This window comes from Zonotrichia albicollis, chromosome 5, assembly GCF_047830755.1.
Source record: "Zonotrichia albicollis isolate bZonAlb1 chromosome 5, bZonAlb1.hap1, whole genome shotgun sequence".
NCBI lineage: Eukaryota > Metazoa > Chordata > Aves > Passeriformes > Passerellidae > Zonotrichia > Zonotrichia albicollis.
The window spans coordinates 36628331-36648200 of NC_133823.1; the positions used below are offsets into that span (position 1 = coordinate 36628331).

A 19870-nucleotide genomic window follows, 5' to 3' on the forward strand; every position below is an offset into this window, starting at 1 on the left:
CAGCATTCTTATAATTATTTTGTTGGTTATCTTGCTGGATCACATCTAAGAAGCACAAGAATAATCTGAGAAGTAAGTATATGTGCAAATATATTACTGTAAAAAACTGTATGGCTTTTATCTCTGTAAACTATAGATTATAAAATTGTTTTCGTTATTTCAGAGTTTGTGGTAACATCTTTGGCTAGGACATCAAGAGCTTATCAAAGTTTTCTTTGTAAAAGTGTCTGAAAGATCAAAAGACTCTGGAACGTTCACCCTGTGTGTGGCATTGCTTTCAGATTCTCCCCTTAGGTAATGAAGATTTTATCTCAATAAAAGATCTTATCTCTGAAATCTGCAGGAGTTACAACTTCTTGCTTTCTGGTTCTTCCATAGGTTTTCACAGTTCTTTTAGTTCACTTTTGTTCATACCTCTGCTTTCTTCCATAGTATAATCTGTTTTTCTGGAGTTTGTTTCCCATTGAAGCTGTGTGTGGCTCAAAAAAGAATAGTGGCATTTGGATCTTCCCTTCCCCTGGCATAATCCATTTCTCCCTGCCAACACTGCTTTCTTTTCTGCATCCCAGTCTCTGAGGTTCAAAGAAGTGTGCTCATATTTTTCATGTTATCCTTGTCTCTTCTGTGCGTCCTGGCTGTCTCTTTATAGAAACATACCTAGTGCATGTTGTACATATGAGCTACTTAAACAGAATTAAAAATCTTTACAGCCAATTTCAGGAATCTTTCTGACACATCCTCTAATGTTCACACATTGCTTTTACTGCCTATTTCCAAAGATTCCAAGCTCATCTGCATAAATTTATTACTTGGAAACATAAACCATCTTAGGCAACTATCAAACTGTAGTAACAGTAAATTTCTTTACCATTTTCCCACGTTCAATTACATTTTGAACTACTTCTTTTTTCTTTTCAGCAGAAATCCCCCTTTTTCCATCACAGCTCCTGCATACAGAGAAGCACAACACCAGGTACTATCGTAGCTTATTCTACATTACTGTGGTGTTTCCTCTCCTAAAGGGATTTCTCAGCTTTCTTTTAGGTAGTTTTAGTTCACTTACACATCACAGACTTTGTTCAAAATTGCTTTAAGATATGCTTTCTGCCTAAAAATTGGAAATTCATTAGTGAAATTTCATTTTTTTAAAGAAGCTCAGGGGTCATAATGACTTCGGTATATAAATAGTCCACAAAACTGTCATAAGTAGCTTCTGTCATCCTGTCTATGACAATTAAAGACCTACCACAGCTAATTATACCACATACCAATGATGTACAGCTTCTTTAGTTTTCTTTCTTCTTTACCTTGACAGAATTCTTTTAACAGAAACTTAATGTCAGTTATATTCTTTTTTTTGAACATGCTACTAGAACATGTATTTTCAGATAACTGAAAACTACTATATGTAGAACAAAGTCTTGTTTTATTTTATACAGATTTAGCTCTGTAAGGGTGAGAAAGTTTAACATTAATGTGAATCTCTTCAAAGTTCAACATTATTGTTGTCATCCTTTTCCACCTTAAAATGATTTTTTTTTTTAGAGAGCACTTAAAGAAACTAATATGCTTTCTATGCCATAAGATCCTAGCAACATCCTCTCTCATGACTTTAACTATACATATATTTCCCCTATATAAGGGGAAATTTCAATGCACAAGTTTTATCACAAGAGACATCAACAAGCTTTTTCATTTTAGGACATGAAGCAATTAGCCCTATGCTTTCCATATGGATTTATACCCTGTCACAGAATATAAATAAAAAATAGAAATACCATGATGTATACTGAAATCTTATCAGGCTCAAACAAGTATCCTAATTGTGCAAGTAGAAAGAACAGCTGTAACAAGGGGCATTGGTGCCTGCAGGCAAGTCTTTGATTCTGTACCTTTCCTTCTTGTAACATTCTGTACTGAATATCCTTGTAGTCCTTCTCAGTACAACCTGAAAAACCTCAAATAGTTATGAAAGGCAAGAAGAGTATCACCTTAGCTGCCATTGTACAAGAGATTCTCCTGTGGTGGGTATCACTTAGCAATTAGGTGGGCAATACAAAAGTATCATTCTTGCAAAACTGACTGAACGTGCTTGAAGAAAAGGATTTATTATGGCTTCCATAAAGGTGCTTTAGTAAATAAATCCGATCATTGATAAATTTAATACATTTATTTGCAGATTAAATATTTTTAGAGACAGAATCCTTAATGAGGTGTAAATGACCTCCTGTTTTCATGACAGCCAATACAGCCAGAACATGCAGTACAAAAACGCCTCTTCTGGGTGAGCTTTGAATATAAGCAGCACTGCCCAATGTGTTTTGAACTCTTTAAAAGGACAATATTATACTCATTGTGCCCCAATATCCTCATGGTATGCAGGGCAAGAAGAGAAACCTGACAGAACTCTGACTTCTTATTAATTTTTAGCCGATTTAACAAGTTGATTCCAAAGCCCTGAAGTGTTATGTCCATTTTAAAAATAATATATCAGATTTTTGACTATCAAATAACTCTCAAATCTGCATGATACCCAGTTTTATTCAGTGATGCCAACCAGATGCTGACAGTGTATCAGCTCAAGTGGGACCTGACATATGCATTTGAACTACATTGACTGGTGGTTAAAAACTTGTTAGGTGTTTGACTGATAAAGCACCACTGCCAGTTCTCAAAGATATAAAAAATATTTATCAAAATCTCAGATTTTTGTGTGGGGGAGGGTTATGGGTTTGGGGTTTTTTTGTTCTTGTACAGCTTTTGAGAACATAGGAAGGGTAGGAGATTTCTACTTTCTTCTTTCTTGTTGCATAGGTTTAATGGGAGCCAAAACATATAGAACTATGTGCAGATTTGCCAGCAGAGTGAAAACAGCTGCAATAACAAAACTTCAAAGTTCCAAAATCAAGTAATCAGGAGTTACAAATAGTAGAATTAAATTTGACCATGTAAATTTCAACTAGGTGATTATTATATATCAAATGCTACAATCTTCAGCTACATGATTCCTTCTTTTTTTCCAGATCATCCCTAGTTCAAACCAAAGGAGCAGGCAGGGATGACCAAATAGCTTTTTCAATCACCCTGGCACAAAGTGTGTTCCAAGGCATTTTTGGACTATATAGTTGTTACCCTCTGAGCTTTTACATGATACTCGTCACTATTGTAGGAGTTCCACTCATGGCTAACAATTTAATTTCAAACCCCACCTGTGGGGCAGGAGATTATTATGTATAATGTCACAGGAGCCAGGGCAGATGGATGGGGCTGGGTCAAAGACTCAGAAGAAAAATGAATGATTTACAAAGAATCCTAATATAGATTGTTTTCACTTATTCCAGAAAGTGCAGTGCATAGAAGTTCCCAAGTCCACTATGGTTTTATGAATGTGCTCTTGTCACCTCTACTGTGATTCCAATGGCATTGCACAGGATACTGGCCTCATAAGAGTTTGACACTTCAGTACCTACATCATGCTCTTGTGCTCTTTTGTTGGCAGCACATACACTCCATCTTGATCTACAGGTCAGTCTCGAGTCTGTCTATCCATACACAAGCTAGTGAAAAGTTAATGCTTCCCTTTTAGCTACTTCGCAGATAGAAATATTTGAGAATTTTGAGTGCCTAGCTTGAAGTTAAACTCTTCAGAAGTCCAGGAAGCTACACTATTTTAAGGCTATGCCTAAAATTCTGTGTCAAGTAGTCATAGGGACTAAAGTAAAAGAATCCAATTATCTGCATACACAATTTATGATGCTGAGCCCTATTTGTGCAGAAAATCAGAATCCTATAGGTCTAAGTTCTTGACACAGCTTAATATTACAACCATGGAAATGTTTGAAGTTGTGAATCTTCATTATTTTTTAAATGGGGAACAAAATTTCAAGCCAGCTCCACAGACCCAGAAACAGGGAATACATCACTTAGTATCAACTTTGAGAATACATTTTAGGGGATGTGCAGTACCCTGTAAGAAGTCTATGATAGGATCTAGAATCCACTTCTACATAGCAAAAATTTAATTAATGGACAAGTCCTTCTGATAGCATCTGCTTTCTTTATTTCACATTTTGCAACTTCTGCCAGAAATCTGAGAGGGGTCTAATGACTAACAGCACCCTTCAAGAAGTGATCCCTATTTATGCCCAGAGCACATCCTTGCAGTGACGGAAGTGTTTTGGGAAAAATAGTATAGGATCACACAAATATGGAATATAATAAAATGCAGACACCCAAGAAACAAAAACCTCATTACTCAGGGTTTGCTTTTACAACTGTAGTAATACTTCTTGCAATTATTTTTAGTTTGGTTTGAGCTTTTCCTGTTCCCACAAAAGAAAAAAGAGACTGAAAGTGGTTGGCTGGTGTTGGGAAAAATACTAGGTTTATTTTTTTCCCTACCCTTATCCTTATTCTAGTGGAAAGGGGCAGCACATAAGGAAAGGCTCGGTTTCACTTCTTAGAGTTTCATTAAAAGATACATGATTACATAATGTCATAATCATATTTTATTTCAGTCTAGCTGTCAGAAAACAAGCTCTCTGAACTGTTTTGAGATTTGTGCCCTTTTTCACACATTAGTGGGTTTTGGTTATATTACAAACAGTGACCACTAAATTATCATTGCTGTTTTAACCCAACCAAAGACAACAGAAAACAAGCATTTAACCAATACTAGTTAATAATAATTACATAAAATTGATTTTAGTAATGAATTTAGTCTCTGCTGACTTGCTAGATAACCATATGGTTAGCTTCAGTATCAATCAAGAATTTCCTTGGACTTTATTTAACAGGGTGACATACAATTTAAGTACATGAAGTGTGATAAATACAAGCTGTCTTGATGAAGATCTCTCTGTTGACTTAGATAATGATTGAATAAGACAAGTGTAATAACAAATATGTGCATAGATATTTTAAAGTAGAAATCAAGTCAGCCTGTTGGAATTATCAACAGAAAGTTTAGTATGGTTAACACTTTTACTTAGTTACATACAGTAAGCAGAAGCAGTGTCGTGCACACAAAAAACCATCAGCACACTTCCTACAGCGCATAGGGAATCAGAGCTATAGTTTCATTATTTTTGTACTGCCTTACACCTTTAACTGATGTAAATAGAAAGCTGAATATTGTATAACTCTTGTGGTACAAAAGGATGCTGCTTTAGTCTAACTGAACACCCTATGAGGCTATTTTTATATCAACTTTCTTATAAGACAGTTTACCAATTTGTCTCTAATGATGAGAAGGAGATACTTTTGCAGATCATGACTTGGCTAAAAGGACAGTATCACCATCATTGTTCAGATTCCTTTATTTTAAATCTGAAGAGTAAACTAGATGTTTCACTGCATTATCTAAACACAGAGGTCTATCCAGAAACAGCATACTGGAAAGAAACACTGACGTTCAATATAGGGGGATAGAATATAAGTAAATAAAGGTAGTATAGAAGGTAATCTTACCCCCTAAAGAGTTGCAGCTGGGTTAATTATTAAAGATTAGGAACAGGCCTGACTTTAACAGGCCACAGCTGTAGCCAATATGAAGCACGTTAAAAAGAGTGGATTGGCTGGTTGAGGGGAACTGGAGTCAGTTGACTACTGTGAGGACAAGGAAGAGTCAGTGCTTAGAGGAGCTGCCTACGAGAAACATCAAGGAGGTACGAGACTCTAGCAATATGGATCCTTTGCAATATAATGACAATAGGATTCTTGCAGTGTTATGACAACAAATTGAGTGAATATATTCCATCTACATGATTGCTTTGCAACAGAAATTGTAGTGATTTGGTCCTTTTTCATGGTTCATAAAGCTGGGGTGGCCTCTGAACCAGAAGTGTAGTACTTGACTGTCAACAGCTGGGTCAACTGCCATAAAAATTACTGCCAGGTTCAACTTGAACACTTTTGCAAACTTTGGTTGATGACATTTTTTTTCTGCTTTTCCAAGCCTTCAGAAAACTCTTCCCTACTAAGTGCTGATGCTACAAAGACAGAAAGGTAACATAGTACCAATTTGACTTTAGACTGTGACCACATTTATCAACAATAGGAAGTAAACAAAGAATATTTATTTATAGAAGTAATTTGAAAACAATTTTTTTAAGCATGAAGTTTGCTACTAGTTTGCCAATGAAATATTACTCCCAAACTTTGTGGCATTAACGTGCATGAGTAGAGGATAGTAGCAACAACTTCACCCAAATGTTTCAGCCTACCCCGTAAAGGAATGAGTTGTGTTTTGCTACAGGATATTCCTGCAGCCAGAGGAGAACACAGCACTGTGGGACGGCTATATGCCAATAGTCTTCAAGTTCCTTCAGTGCCTAGTTCAAGCAGAAGAGAGGAGAAAAAAAAACTCAATCGAAACTTAATTTTAGTAAATTATTTCAATTAAGGTATTTTTTCAAGACTCAAAGGGGGTTTAATCAGCATTACCTAGACTAATTATAAAGGTAGTCTGTAAAAGTGGCATGCACAACTGTACACACTAAAAAAATTAATTTTTTTCTCAGTTTCAATACTCAAATGGAAAAAAAAATTAGCTAAAAAGGGGAGAATTTTCAGAGATTCCAGAAAGAGTGTGTATGAGAGATAGATGTGACTCAGAAAGGGAGATGGTATATGCCCCCTCATAGATGCAAATAAACTTTAAACTCTGAATTGCAGCTTGCAACTTAGAAAAGTCTCCTAAGTACCGGTTCATTTTTCATGAATCAGTTAAATCAGTTGGTGATCATCAGAAAAAGATGCTGACGTCTTCCCCAACATCCCAGTGATCCAGAGAGATCATTACATTGGCCCTATTGCAAGGTGTGGTGGGTTGTTGGGGTTTTTTGTTGTTTTTTTTTTTCTTTTCTTTTCTTTTTGCTATCTGCAAACACTTTGACGGTATTACCGTACCCTAACTTGCTTTTCTTCACCAAGAAAAGCAACTTTAATGAGGCCTTTACTTTCCTCTCCTTAAGGTATCAGCCAGCTAGCCCAAGAGGGGAAGTGATAATTTGCTACTCTTCTCTGGTTTACCATTGTTGAGGCAAAGCTCCAACAGCTGGTGACTTGATTCAGAGGTGCTAAATAGTAGCATAGAAAAGCCGTGGTAGCCCTGCTTGGTCTTTCTGATTGTAAAGCCAGGGAACCTTTTCAGGTTTAATATCTTTGGTAAGTTAAGCTGTGTTAAACTGCATGCTTAAATTTAAGGGGGTAAGATGTGTTTATGTTTGGAGACATCATATTTGTTTTGCTTATCTGTTACAAAACAATCTCTGACAAGGTGCTCTTGTCTATAAGGGTCATTGAAGGTAGGCAGCCGCCACTTTTATTTTGTGTAGAACAGGAGAGGCTAGGCTAAAAATTGCAATCTGATGTTATGTTATTAAGTCCCATGTGTTGCAGAGAAACATGCTAAGTTTATTGGGAAAAGAACTGATAGCTATAGAAAGAAAGAGCTACTCTTGTAACTTTATAGTTGAGGCTGTAGCAACCTTATGATTGTAGACAGAAATGCTGATAGAGGAGCTTTTCGCAGTGAAGTAGACTTAATGTGGAGAACAATAACAGGCAGATTTTTCTCAGAGTACCAAATGTGTTGTGGTCCCTCCTATATGTGTGAAGTTGAGGGGATTTTGAGTCTGTCAGAAGAGAGGTAGTAAGGGAGAAAACAAAGGAACTGGAATTAATTTCAGTTTCACTTGCACACACTGTAGACTGTCAGCATAGTACAAAATATTTCTCAATCTACCTGTCTGCTTCTCAGGAAAGAAATTATACCTACTGTTTATTTTCCTGTTATGATGTTTAGGGAGCATGCCAAGCATGCACTACATCACAGAGATAGCAGTGGAAAAGCATAATGATCATTCAGATTTCTGAAAAAATACATCCTTTAACGCAGCTTTTGCATTCTATAGCAGAAAAAGGAGGGTAGGTCAAGGCTACAGCTCAATCTAGATCCTGTTCTTTTATCTGTAATTAATTTTGTCCTGTAGGTAATCCATGATTAGCTGGATTTTCATATATACCCTGAATTGCAAAGCTTGAGTGTATACCTTACTAGCAAGAAAGAGATTTGGTGTTGGGTTTTGTGAGTTTGTTACTTGCAGGCTAGATAATTTTTCTTACAACCTGACTTGATATATGATGATGAAAACAACTTCTCATTTAAATAACTTTTCTAAAAAGGAATAAATACCCAGACACTGATGTCTGGATCACTGCTTTCAGTTCTAGACTGCTGAAGAATATAGCATTGCAAACAGTTGTCTGTTTTTCTTTTTTAAACTTAGGTATCATCACATATAAATCATTATTATCAAAATGCTCTTTAAATTCTTCTTACAATTTTTGCCTGTGCATTTACAGTGATACTGCCTTTAATCATAGGATGTAGACTATTCCTTGCAAATCAGTGCTGTTTTAAGCACTCTTTCTAACCTTAAATAAATGTGTAACATCTATTCAGTGCAGTATAAAGGACTTCTCCAGATGGTTTGATCATGACAGATAACCTTATTTATTGTTATGACAGTACAGGGGCAAGCTGCACCTGTGGTCTCTTCCCCAGTCTGTCTTGCAGGCTTCTATTTCAAGCAACAAACCTTACCAACACTTTGGCAGGATTGAATATGGCAGTTGACCTAACTTCAGACTGAAGCCATGCTCTCAAATTCTTGCTCCAGTTTCATGTCAATCGATTCATCCTTTATATAACCTTTACAAGTGTTTTCTTCAGATAGACTATGCTGCCATTTCTTCTTTTACTTTACTGTTCTTAGTCTTGATACTAGGACACTGCTCCCTTTTCTGATAGGGTGAACCTGGTGAGCCCAACTGTAAACTTTGATTTTGTCTCAGTGACACATTTCTGTAAGGTTCTGTGACAAAGATCAAAGTTACAAAGAGTATCTCCCTAAAAAGACATGTGTTATCCCTTCCTGTCAGAAACACATCACAAGTACAGGAAAGGTTGATCACAATAGGTTCACTTGCCCAGGTCAGTGGAACATGCAGGTGGCTGAGCTGCAGGAGGTGGCGATAAGGCTATATAACATCAGGGAGGCTGAGAAGGAGTTAAATAGCTGTTTCCAAGTACAGTCTGCAGGGAACCCAGAGCCTGCAGCCAAACAGCTGAAAACATCCCCCACAGCACACACACTGCAGGAAGGGGGGCCAGTAATACATGAGAAGGAAAGCTTGCAATGGCAAGGACCAGCAGGAGGAAGAGACTTCCATGAAGCCTGAGGTGCCCTTACAGAACCCATTCACTGCTCTGCAAACTGAAGAGGAAAAACCCATCACCTCAGGAGACCTGCTGGGGCTGAATAATGCAGTCCAACGTGCTCCCTGTGCCACAACCAGTGCAGCTAAGAGGCCACAGGTAGTAAACAGTAGGTGACTCTTCTGAGAGCTATGGAGGCACCCGTTTGGCAGGCTGGTGTGCTGCTCACCTGCAGCTCGTGTCAGGGACGATGCTGAGAGACTGCAAAGCCACGTACTGACTCCTGGCTGCTGTCCACTGCTGTGGTTTCACGTGGGCACCAGGGATGCAGCCAAAGCAGTCTGAGGAGCATCAAGAAGGATTAGAGTCTGGGAAGCTGCAGTAAGGGACTCAGAAACGCAGGTAGGTTTTTCATCAATCCTGCTAGTCAGAGGAAAGGGGTTTGAAAGGAATGGCTGACTCCAGTGAATTGACAAATGGTGGCACAGCCAGGGGTTTATCCATTACACCATGGGACTCACTTTGAGAAACCTGGTCTGCTGGAGGCTGATGGAGCTCATCTATCAGAGGAGGACAACAGCATCTTCATTCATTGCTTTGACAAGATGATGAAGACTTTAATTGAAACTTTCCAGGGAAGGGGAATTTTAATCCATTCTACTCCTGCCAGTTTGATGCTAGTGCCAGCAATAGATGCCCAGAAGCCTGCAGAGGTATCACAGGCCAACAGGAGAGCACATGAAGATCTGCACAAAGGAATTCCAGCCACTTCAGCAATAAGTTGACTTCATTGGGGGCACAATTTAGATGCCTCTATAGAAGACCAAGTAGCGTGAGTAATAGATGAGGATTTAGATGTGCATGCCTGGAGACATACGATCTTACTGACATCACAGAAATGTGGTGGGGTGGATTCTGTCACTGCAATGTTGGAATGGAAGGATATAGACTCTTTAGGAAGAACAGATATGGGAGGCCAGGAGATGGTGGTGCTTCCTTCTCTGTCAATGACCAGCTGGAATGCATGGAGTTCTGCCTGGGGGTGGATGAGGAGTCAGGCAAAAGCTTCCAGCTCAGGATAAAGCGAGTGCAGGGACAGGTGACATTATAGTGAGAGTCTGCTACAGGCCACCTGACCACATGTATGAGGCCTTTTACAGACAGAGAGGAGCAGTCCTGTGTTCAGGAGGCTTGGTTCTCATGGGCACTTCAACTACCCCAGTATCTGTTAAAGAGACAGCTTAAAAGAGCAGATCCAGATCCTAACTTCTGTCTCTAAATGGAAGGGATGCCAACAAGGTGTCCCTGCCCATAGTTCGAGCTAGGTGGATTTTCATGTCCCTTCCCACCCAGACCCTTCTATGAACATGGCAGCATGACTCAGTACAAGCATAACGTTGCTTAAAACATATTCTCTCAAATTTAGGCAAGCTCAGGTTCTTCCTTTTTTACCTTAATTGTTTCTGCACAACCATGTCTCATTCTCAGTATCACTCCGGCATCATTTTGCCAGTGCTGCCTTAATCCCTTTCTTCTTGTGAGATTTTTGTTAACATTTTGGTACCGTTTTTGATCACAGAATTCCAACAAATGAAAGAAACCCGTTAGTCAATCTGAAATCAGCCAGAAATTTTGCAATTAGTAGTTCTTCTAATCTTGTCTTATTATATCTTGGAATTCCTGTATAATATTTTATCTGTGATTTTTTTTTTTCTCACAAAGTTTTAACCAACAAGCTGTAGTGTTATCAGCTCAATTAAAGAACCGAAAATATTTTTAAAATGTTGCCTCTCACATTCCCCAAAATTAATAAACATTTTTGTATTATAATGAAGACACCATGATGTTCTGAACTTCTCCAGTTTTTAAAAATGTGAGAATACAATTAACAGCAATCAAAAATTTCCCAATCAATAATGAAGAAAAGGAAAATTTTGTGGTCCTGTGAACTAACACAGAAATTGAGATAAAAAAGTTAATTGTGTACCATAATGAGGCAGCAAAATGCTGAAACCCAAGTTATTTGTTAAATTTTCCTTATCACATACTGGTGTATCTTAATTTAAAGCAAACTCTTCTCTTATTCATTAGTCAGCAGTGGTTTTGTCTTGACAGTAGAAAACATTGTGGTACTGCTGTCTGATTTATAACTTCCATTTGCAATTTGGGTGTTGCTGACTACAATGGAATAGTTTTCAAAGTGACTCCAATGCTGTGTGATAAATGGATGGATTTCAGGAAGAGGCCTGGATCTGTTGACAGTGCTGGCCATGGAGAAATCTCTCTCTGCTTGTTTTGCTACTTCTAATAAATTTTGCTACTTCTTTTCAGTGAAATTTTAATTCATTTTTCTTTATACTTCTATATTTTCCAGTGCCTTCTTGCACACTTCTGTATAGTTCTTACATAAAGATTTTTCTGTTGTCACTACAGTTTCAGCCAGAAACTACTGAAGATAAGACATATTCCATAAGGTTAAAAGCTATATATTATGTTTATTGGCTTATCTCCCCCCCTTCTGTGAACACATTGATATTCAGCTTGAATTTCAGATTCTTATTATTTTTCAAGACTAAGCAGTTAAATGTTTCATCAGTTAGCAAAGAATAAACTGTGGTCCTCCAGTTCCAACCCCATAGTCTATTTCTAGATTGAAAGCTAAGAATGTATGCTGTAGGCTTCTTGGCTTTGATCACACTCTGAGGTTTATTTTTTATAGGAGTCTCAGAAATTTTCTTAAAATGTTAGTTTAACTGGAAGAAAGAACACATCTATGGTGATAAATTAATCAAACTATTTTCATTTTTCTCGTCTCTTTTTGAGGAAAGAAAAATAAAACTGTTAAAGCAGGATAAAATTATTTTTTTCCCAAAGACTGAAGTATTAACAATGAGACAATAACTACAATTCAGTATAAATAGGAAAAATTATTACTTTTTTGTTTAAGTTTTGTGGTAGGGAGCGGGAAAGGCACTGATCAATAGGAATAAGGACCTCTGCACAGTCTGCCCATCAGGATTTGCCTGGTGTTACAGAAACTGTGAAATCCCTGCCTGTATCTCTGGTAGCATCTAAATACGTATGTAAATGTTCAATGCTGCCCTGAAGTTTATTTTCTAGACACTGCTGAAAATCAAACTGTAGGATGTAGATTAAGTAAATACAAGTACTTACCAACATGTCCAAGTCTGTGCTCAACACTCCCACTACAAGCATAAAGGTCGAAGCTCTTTAAAGTCCAGCCTGATATCTGGAAGTGCCTTTCCCTTTCTTTTTTGGCCACAGGGGAAATTTTCGACAAGGGATCAAGCTTTCGAACTTCAGTGAAGGGTTCAAAGTTGGCCAGGAGGGTGCCTGAAGTAATTTTAGTATTATTCTTCTTTTTGATATTCTGTTCAATGTAATTTAAATGCTATATAACATTCTCCACTGTAAGAAACATTTTCTAATTGCTACTTTTTGTTGTTCTTTTCCTGTGAATTAATCCAGCTTTAAGTTACTTTCATGACAATGCATGATACCATGTGGTTCTCAGCAAGTTTTGTGTCGAATATTTAGTACAACTGTGTTGACATTCTGCCAGGCTCTTGGTGAGAGCTGCTTGTAAGAAGTCTTGTAGTTGAATCTGATTCAGTTTAAGGCAGGTCACAAATCTCAGTCACAGTTCAGTAGATCACTCAGATTTTATTGTCTGAGTTAGCCTCTTTTATGGCTGGCTTCCAAAATAGTGTATTGGAGTAGGAGTTTAGAAGAGGCAAACTTGGAAACATGAAGGACTGAGAAGGCACCATGCTGCTAACATGCAATCTGTACTTTGCTAGTCCTTTGCTTCAACTCTTGGCATTGTCCCTTATGAATAACAACAAATCAAACCATTATAAAAATTTATATAATTGTACAGAGGAACAAAGGTTCTCTGTCTCTTCTGGAGTCTAGTGTATCTATTATCTCTGTCTTCTTAATCAAGAGAAGCAGCTGACAAGAAATGTGTTACATGTTACTAACTGGAAACTCCAGATAGCAAGATTTGGGACTTCAGAGCATACAAGTGACAAGCCCTGGATAAATTCCTTTTTCTTTTCATTTAAAATAACCTCCCCATGGTGCCAGTCAATATTAAACATGGCCTTTCCTGAAATCTGTTATCATGTGAAAAATAACTTAGACCTACAGAGAAGTAAATACCAGATTTTGTAGTACACATATATCCATAGCAGTAGCATATACTCTGTTTTAAAGAAAGAAGGTTGAACTTTTAAGTAGCAAGTTTCAGATTTAACACACTCAAGAGTGTATTGGTGTGTACTGCCAGCATATCTGATAACCTGAAGAAGCCCACTGAAATCTACCAGAAAATACAGTAATATTCCAAGTCAATACATTATGGAGAGTGTTTCTGTGCCTATTCTCTAGAAAACAATTTTTAGCTGAAAATTTGCCAGAAATATTGCTTTAAAAATATTATGGAATTTCATTTGGGAGCAAAATATTAAAAATATTTATTAATGGAATTAGCATTTTTTTTCAGAATGACATCAGCTTAAATTGTCCACATTTTTCTGAATGTCTTTAAAAGACTGATTGCTCCCTTACTATAATGTTAATTTTATCATTCACTGTTATTTAGGTTAAAGTAATTTAACTACCTAGCAGCAGTAGCTACTGCTTTTTTTGCTGTTAAATTCAGTGCTGTTTTTCATTACTCCTCAGGTATGCTGATTAGATTGGAAATTTACAGTATGTGTTTCTCAAACAAATGTTTCAGAAAAGTATGTGTCTCCTAAATGTATTTACACATAGTCTTGTAAAAGACCATGAAGCATAAAAGCAATGAAGAAGGTCATAACACTTGCTCTACTATTCCTGGATGCATAGTAAATCTGATTCTCCTTTTGACATGTGTTCCCATTCCACTCTTTTTCTATGCGATAACCTTTATAATTATTATTCTTATTACTTCTATAATTTTAAGTTTATGTTAAATTGTGTCCTTCAAGAAACTACAGTATTTGTAGCACTGATTTTTTACAACCATTTTATGACTGTTTTTCTTTCTTTATTTTCATACTGGAGCTTGATTCCTTTTGTCTTGTCAAATCCTTCCTAGACAAGTCTGAGTGCTGTTTTGATATTTTTATTGATACATTATATTTCTTATTTCAGCCATAGCCAAACAATGTTTTTTTTCTAGTTCTCTGGAATGTAAACTTAGAGAAAAAATAAGTTTTACCCCTTTTCATGCTTGAATTATAAGCTGATGTATTTATTTTCCTGACCAGCTCTTAAAATTTGTTTTGCTACCACTAATTTATAAATTATATAATCAATTGTTTACACCTTATTTCCCTAGAGAATCTTAGGCAGAATATTTGATTGTCCTCAGATAAGTCATGCCAGGAGGCAAGATGTCTTGGGCAGCTGACACCAGTTAGCCCAGCTTGTTTGTAGGCTGTCTTGAGCCCTGCCATGTCAGGGCCAGCCAGAGCTGCCTGTGCGCTGTGTCAGTGGTGAATGGCCCTGTGCACTGTGCACACCCCCTGTTCCCCCTCTGCTGAGTTTGCCTCTCGCACAGGCAGTCAGAGATGGTCTGGGCTGGGAGAGGGGAATACAATCCAGCGTCAGCTGTGTTACAGCCTTCACTCAACATCAGCCTAGCAGCAGTAATTTCACAAGGGTCTAATAATCGTGTTGGCGTTCATACAACCTGACTGAAATCTGAGTGGTGTGCACAGTACTACTGAACTTCTCCAGTTTTTCCAGGCAGGCCTACAAAGGCAAGAATACTTCTGCTTTCTGAAGGGCATGCAGCAGATTTATGCCCTTTGCATTGTTACTAACCAAGTCCCATAGCTGTTCATTTTTAACTAAAGAACTAATTTTATAAGTAGATGGCACACTGTCTTCTAGACTCTAATTAAAACTTATTTTTGGTCCTTAGGTGTAATGACTACTCTTCTGAGATGAGTTCTTAATTAATGCACAGAGATCCTGGAAGTCCCACCTCTCAACAGTCATGATTGACATCCAAGGATACAAAAATTGCACTAATTGAGCTTTCCATTTATACACTTCTCTGCAGCCAGCTCGTCAGAAAAGGTAGGAGAAGAGATGAACATAAGAACAGTTATTTTTTAGCCATCTATACTCTCCTGAGGGTGGAGTGGGGGGAAATCTTGCAGAACTACGGAAAAAATTTAACTATAGGTGTCAACTCTTCAGATTTTAGATGTAAGATTTGTTTTACTATGAAAATTATAGTTCTTTTGTTAATACATATGCAGTTGAATAATGGTACACTACTCAATATTAAAAAACAAGGATACCTTATAAGTCAGTGGGGAATGCTTTGCATCACAAATAGCATTGCCTAGCAATATATGCTTTCTGAACAGAGGCTGTGTGGTATTAAACTAAGATATTTCAATGGGTGAGTAGCAGCTTATCTGGAAATGTTCTCTTAATTTTGACCTGGAGTTGGTATCAGAGATTTTATAGTATTTCTAAAGCGATTATTTCTTTCTAGATGCAATTTAGTACTTCAATAATAAACTTCTCTTTGTGATTAATTTAACTGCATATTTTTCTGGGGTCAGTTAAGATGAATTAATTGAATAAAGTCCAGTATACTCATGTGAGCTGAAGCCCACAAAGAGGTACTGAGAAGAACATGTTAGATGAAAAGGAATAAAGAGTGCTGGAAGGTATCAGAGATACTTGGCAGAACAATTGCATTGCAAATGGTATATAGGAAGTACAAGAAGCAGCCAAGGGGGGAAAAAAATGGAAAGGAGGCCAAACATATGCCTAGTTAAAGATTTATCTATGTTTTTAAAAGTTATCCAGGGTACAATAAGAAGATATTCACTCTCAAAAAAAGTTTTCAGGCAATATTTGTTTTTGGGTTTTTTTTTTTTTTTGACTGGATAACTTAGAATACTTTAGCTTATTTATTCCTTATTTACAGCTTTAATTTCTGGTGGCTTATAACAAATGTAAGTGAAAATGAAGCTCATAAAGTAGACATCAGATTTTCATGAAAGAAATCTGTTGCATTTCAATGTTTATATTTTAGATTTACTTGGTATCTTTGCTTGTTTTTATAAATGGGAAGCATTCAAGATGTGGGGAAAAAATAATTGGACATATTTCAGGATCTTTTAGGATTCTAAGAAGGAGCCAGCATTTTAATCTGGTGGGTTAAGCTTGAGGGCTAGAGGAATTAGACTTTCCTAGGGAATGTCCATACTGAAGAAGATTAAAGTATAAATGCTTACTGACATATGCTTAAAACTGGAATTGAAACAGATTTAGCTGTTTGTATCTAGATTAAGGGATCCATGGGGAAAAAAATGTAAGCATGTGTATTGTGGGGTCCAGGCTCTCTTTAACTTTTGAGATGTTTTACCCCTCAGCTGAAGCATAAAGGCTTTAGAGAAAGGGATTGAAAAGAAAACTAAAGCAAGGATTACGTAAGGGAGGTCCTAGAGAAAAAGCCATCCCATCAAAGCAGTACAATAATTTTGCAACATCCCCTTTGTGCCCAAAAGGTTCTGAAAATGTGTATTTTCTGTGCAAGATTACAGAAGGAGGCCAACTGAGAGTATGGGTACAGAATGACTTGAGAGTTCAGGCTTTTTTATTTCTTCTAATAAAAATATAAGGACAAAGTAAAATTTTAAATTTAGAGTTAAGAATACAGGTATGTAAAAGGAGGCTAGGGGAAAAAAATTAGGAACTAAAAAATAAATCATTAGAAGTGTCTATTTTATATGCTCTTCATATCTAGAATAACTTCATACTATTAGGATCAGTGTAAAACTATTACTAGATCTTCTATGAGAATGGACAGAGCTATTTCACAAAAAGGTGAAATTAACAAACCAACCCATTGCAAGTTTTTAAACGTACCTATAATTTATAATGTTACTGTGAATTTCCATATTGCATGAGGAAAAGTACCTAGGTTTTAAGTAAATTTTTATTTTAATTGCTGAACGTACAATTTACCTTCCTCAAACAGCCAAATTAAAGTGCATACTATCTCCTCTCTAATTTGGCTGCTTTGATAAAGATGAATTGTTTAAATATTTTGGTAGAAACAAAAGATGTTTTAGCTTGCTAAGGAGAACAAAGATGCTTTTGTACAACATAATACAGCTACTAACATGTCAAGGTCTAACTTCATTATCACGCCCTCAGAATTTGTGTGTTTTTATAGTTAAGAAATGATAAAAACTCACTGTAAGTTTCACTAGACTGTATCTATGTAGAAATAGCTATTAACAGGAAATGTATGCATACATTCAGAGTGCTGGCAGTGGTTTTAAACTGTAGTTAAAATGTATTTTGTGTTAATTCAAAATAATAGTTCTAGATGTAACAGCAGCTTTAAAGGTCTTAGCAAATGGCAGATCAACTGAGGCCAATGTGTGCCTCTTGCTTTTGGTAATCAATTAGACATTAATGATAGGTATTTCATTTTGAATAGCTACAACAATTATTTATTCTCAGGGCAACATGGTGGAGCCTAGTCTCCTTTGGCTTTTGGAACCAGTAAAATAACAGAACATCAGTCAAGTTAATAAAGTGTGGCCCTATTACACATTCTGCATCTGTACATAAACTGCCAGCATATGATCAAAGACTGCAGCTGTTTCAGTTATATCACAGTCACATCATAGACATTTTATAGTTATAGCAGAGAGCGTTCCAGGGACAACCCAGTCACCTTGAAGACAGAGAGAGTTCAGTGGAACCTCATTAAATTGCACCTTGATATTATATGAAACTGGTAGGACATCTATTAGGTATGGTATATATAATTCCCATGCTAAATTGTTTCGTATGCATGTTTTATGCATTGCCTGTATGTCTTCTCAAGAAATCCAGGGTTTTGCTCACACAAATCGTCAGAGTTCCATGTTTACGTATTTTAATTTTGAACTTGTGGTTGCGAAAACCAAAGGATTATTCATAGCCAAATGGCTGTGTTGCATTGCACATGTGAAGGCATTAATAAAATATGAATTAGTAATTAAAATATTTTGAATGCAAACTGGAATATTCAAGTATGTTTTCACAGCTGTTGACACATTTTTCCATTTCATCTCATGGAGCAGTGTTTTGTTTAAGTCAATGGGCTTTGTAATTGACTTTTTGCAAAAGAAGAATTTCACCTAGACAATTTTTAGTTATAATCAGATGTGTTTTAATAACAGCAGATTAGCTTTTCTATATTGTACCAAGTTTGTCTGAGAAACATGAAGAGGGAGGGACCTTAGTAAGAAAGTGATTCAAAGATTTATTTCTGAAAAATATGTTTTACATATTACATAATATTCCACACAGAGTAGCTAACTTCTGTATTGCAACAAAATTAAACTGGCAACTTCCTTGTCTGTAATTTGAAAGACACCATAACATCAGCCACGTTGTTGCTTAAGCGCCACATTAGAATTCACCAAAATAATTTAACTTTATAATTTAGGTAGCTAAACTCAACAATAAAATATAGGCAGCAACCTAATCTGAGAACTTGAATCTGAGTTTTACAAAGTATTGCTGGATTTAATTCCCAAAGCAAAATGAAAAAAGATTAAGAGGTGCCCAAGTTTACTCAAGTAATAGTTCCAATAAAAAATACAACCTTATGTTATTAGCTTTTCTTGCTAAACCTAGTCACTTTACAGGTAAAGACACATCTGTTTAATTGTCCTGATAATTCTCAATGCATGTACAAAGGAAAAAAAAAAAAGAATGGTTTGTAAAATTAAACTAAGTTATGTGGGATAATAATCTATTATGGTAACAGTCAAATTGCTTGTCATGTCATGAAGGGTTATGCTTTAATTAAGCAATAAGGCGTGACAGGGTGTGAATTACAATGTAATAATTCTTGTCTAGTGTATTGTTAGGCAAGAGGCCAAAGGCCTAGTGCCACTGAATGCTGTAGGAATGAATTATTATGCTGTAGTTTAAACAATTCAATCTCATATTCCAATAACTGTAAAATATTACATTCTAAATTTAAAAATGTATATTATGATTTTCTTATACCTAATTGCTCCTTGAGTAAACTACTTAGTTGCAAAGAAAAGAGATAATTTCTATTTAGTATATTATATTTAGATTTCTATTGCAAATCAACTTTGAGCACAGTTGTTTCTGAGAGATTTGAAGGATGCCATTGTGATGCCATTCTTTCCTAAAATAAACAGAAAATAAATGCTGAGGAACAAATGCTTCCTAAATTCATTCTTTGAATTGTAGTCTAGTTCTGTCCAATGAAAAGAAAGGGCTTTGTGAAATTACCCTTAACTGGGAGACTTGCATTTAGTGTAGGCGTTATCACCTTTACTTTTTGAAAACACTTTTTTTCTTCTTCCCATTCTTTCTTATTGACACCTTTTCAGAAGACACATAATTTATAGAGCCCTTCAAATTCATCTTTTGGACTAATGCTTTTTAAAAAGTTGTGTTTTGTTTTATTTTGTCCTTCGTCTTCAAAAGCAAAGTAAATAGGAAGAAAAAAATACAGGATTGTGAAAGATCTCCCATTATACTCCTCTGCTCCAAAGCACAAAGTCAAAGATACTGTAAGTAGTTGGAAATGTTTAAAAAGTGATGAATATTGATACTTTTCTGCTT

The 19870-nt window shown here is 36.4% G+C and overlaps 1 protein-coding gene across 30 annotated transcripts in view; it reads left to right on the forward strand.

Moving 5' to 3' along the window:
* TENM3 (teneurin transmembrane protein 3) overlaps positions 1-19870 on the forward strand; it is a 1287129-nt gene that overhangs the window by 673359 nt on the left and 593900 nt on the right. For all 30 annotated transcript variants that reach the window (XM_074541312.1, XM_074541314.1, XM_074541319.1 and 27 more), the window contains one exon: positions 15162-15319. The gene's annotated coding sequence lies outside the window, so the exon portion shown is untranslated. The remainder of the gene's footprint in view (positions 1-15161; positions 15320-19870) is intronic.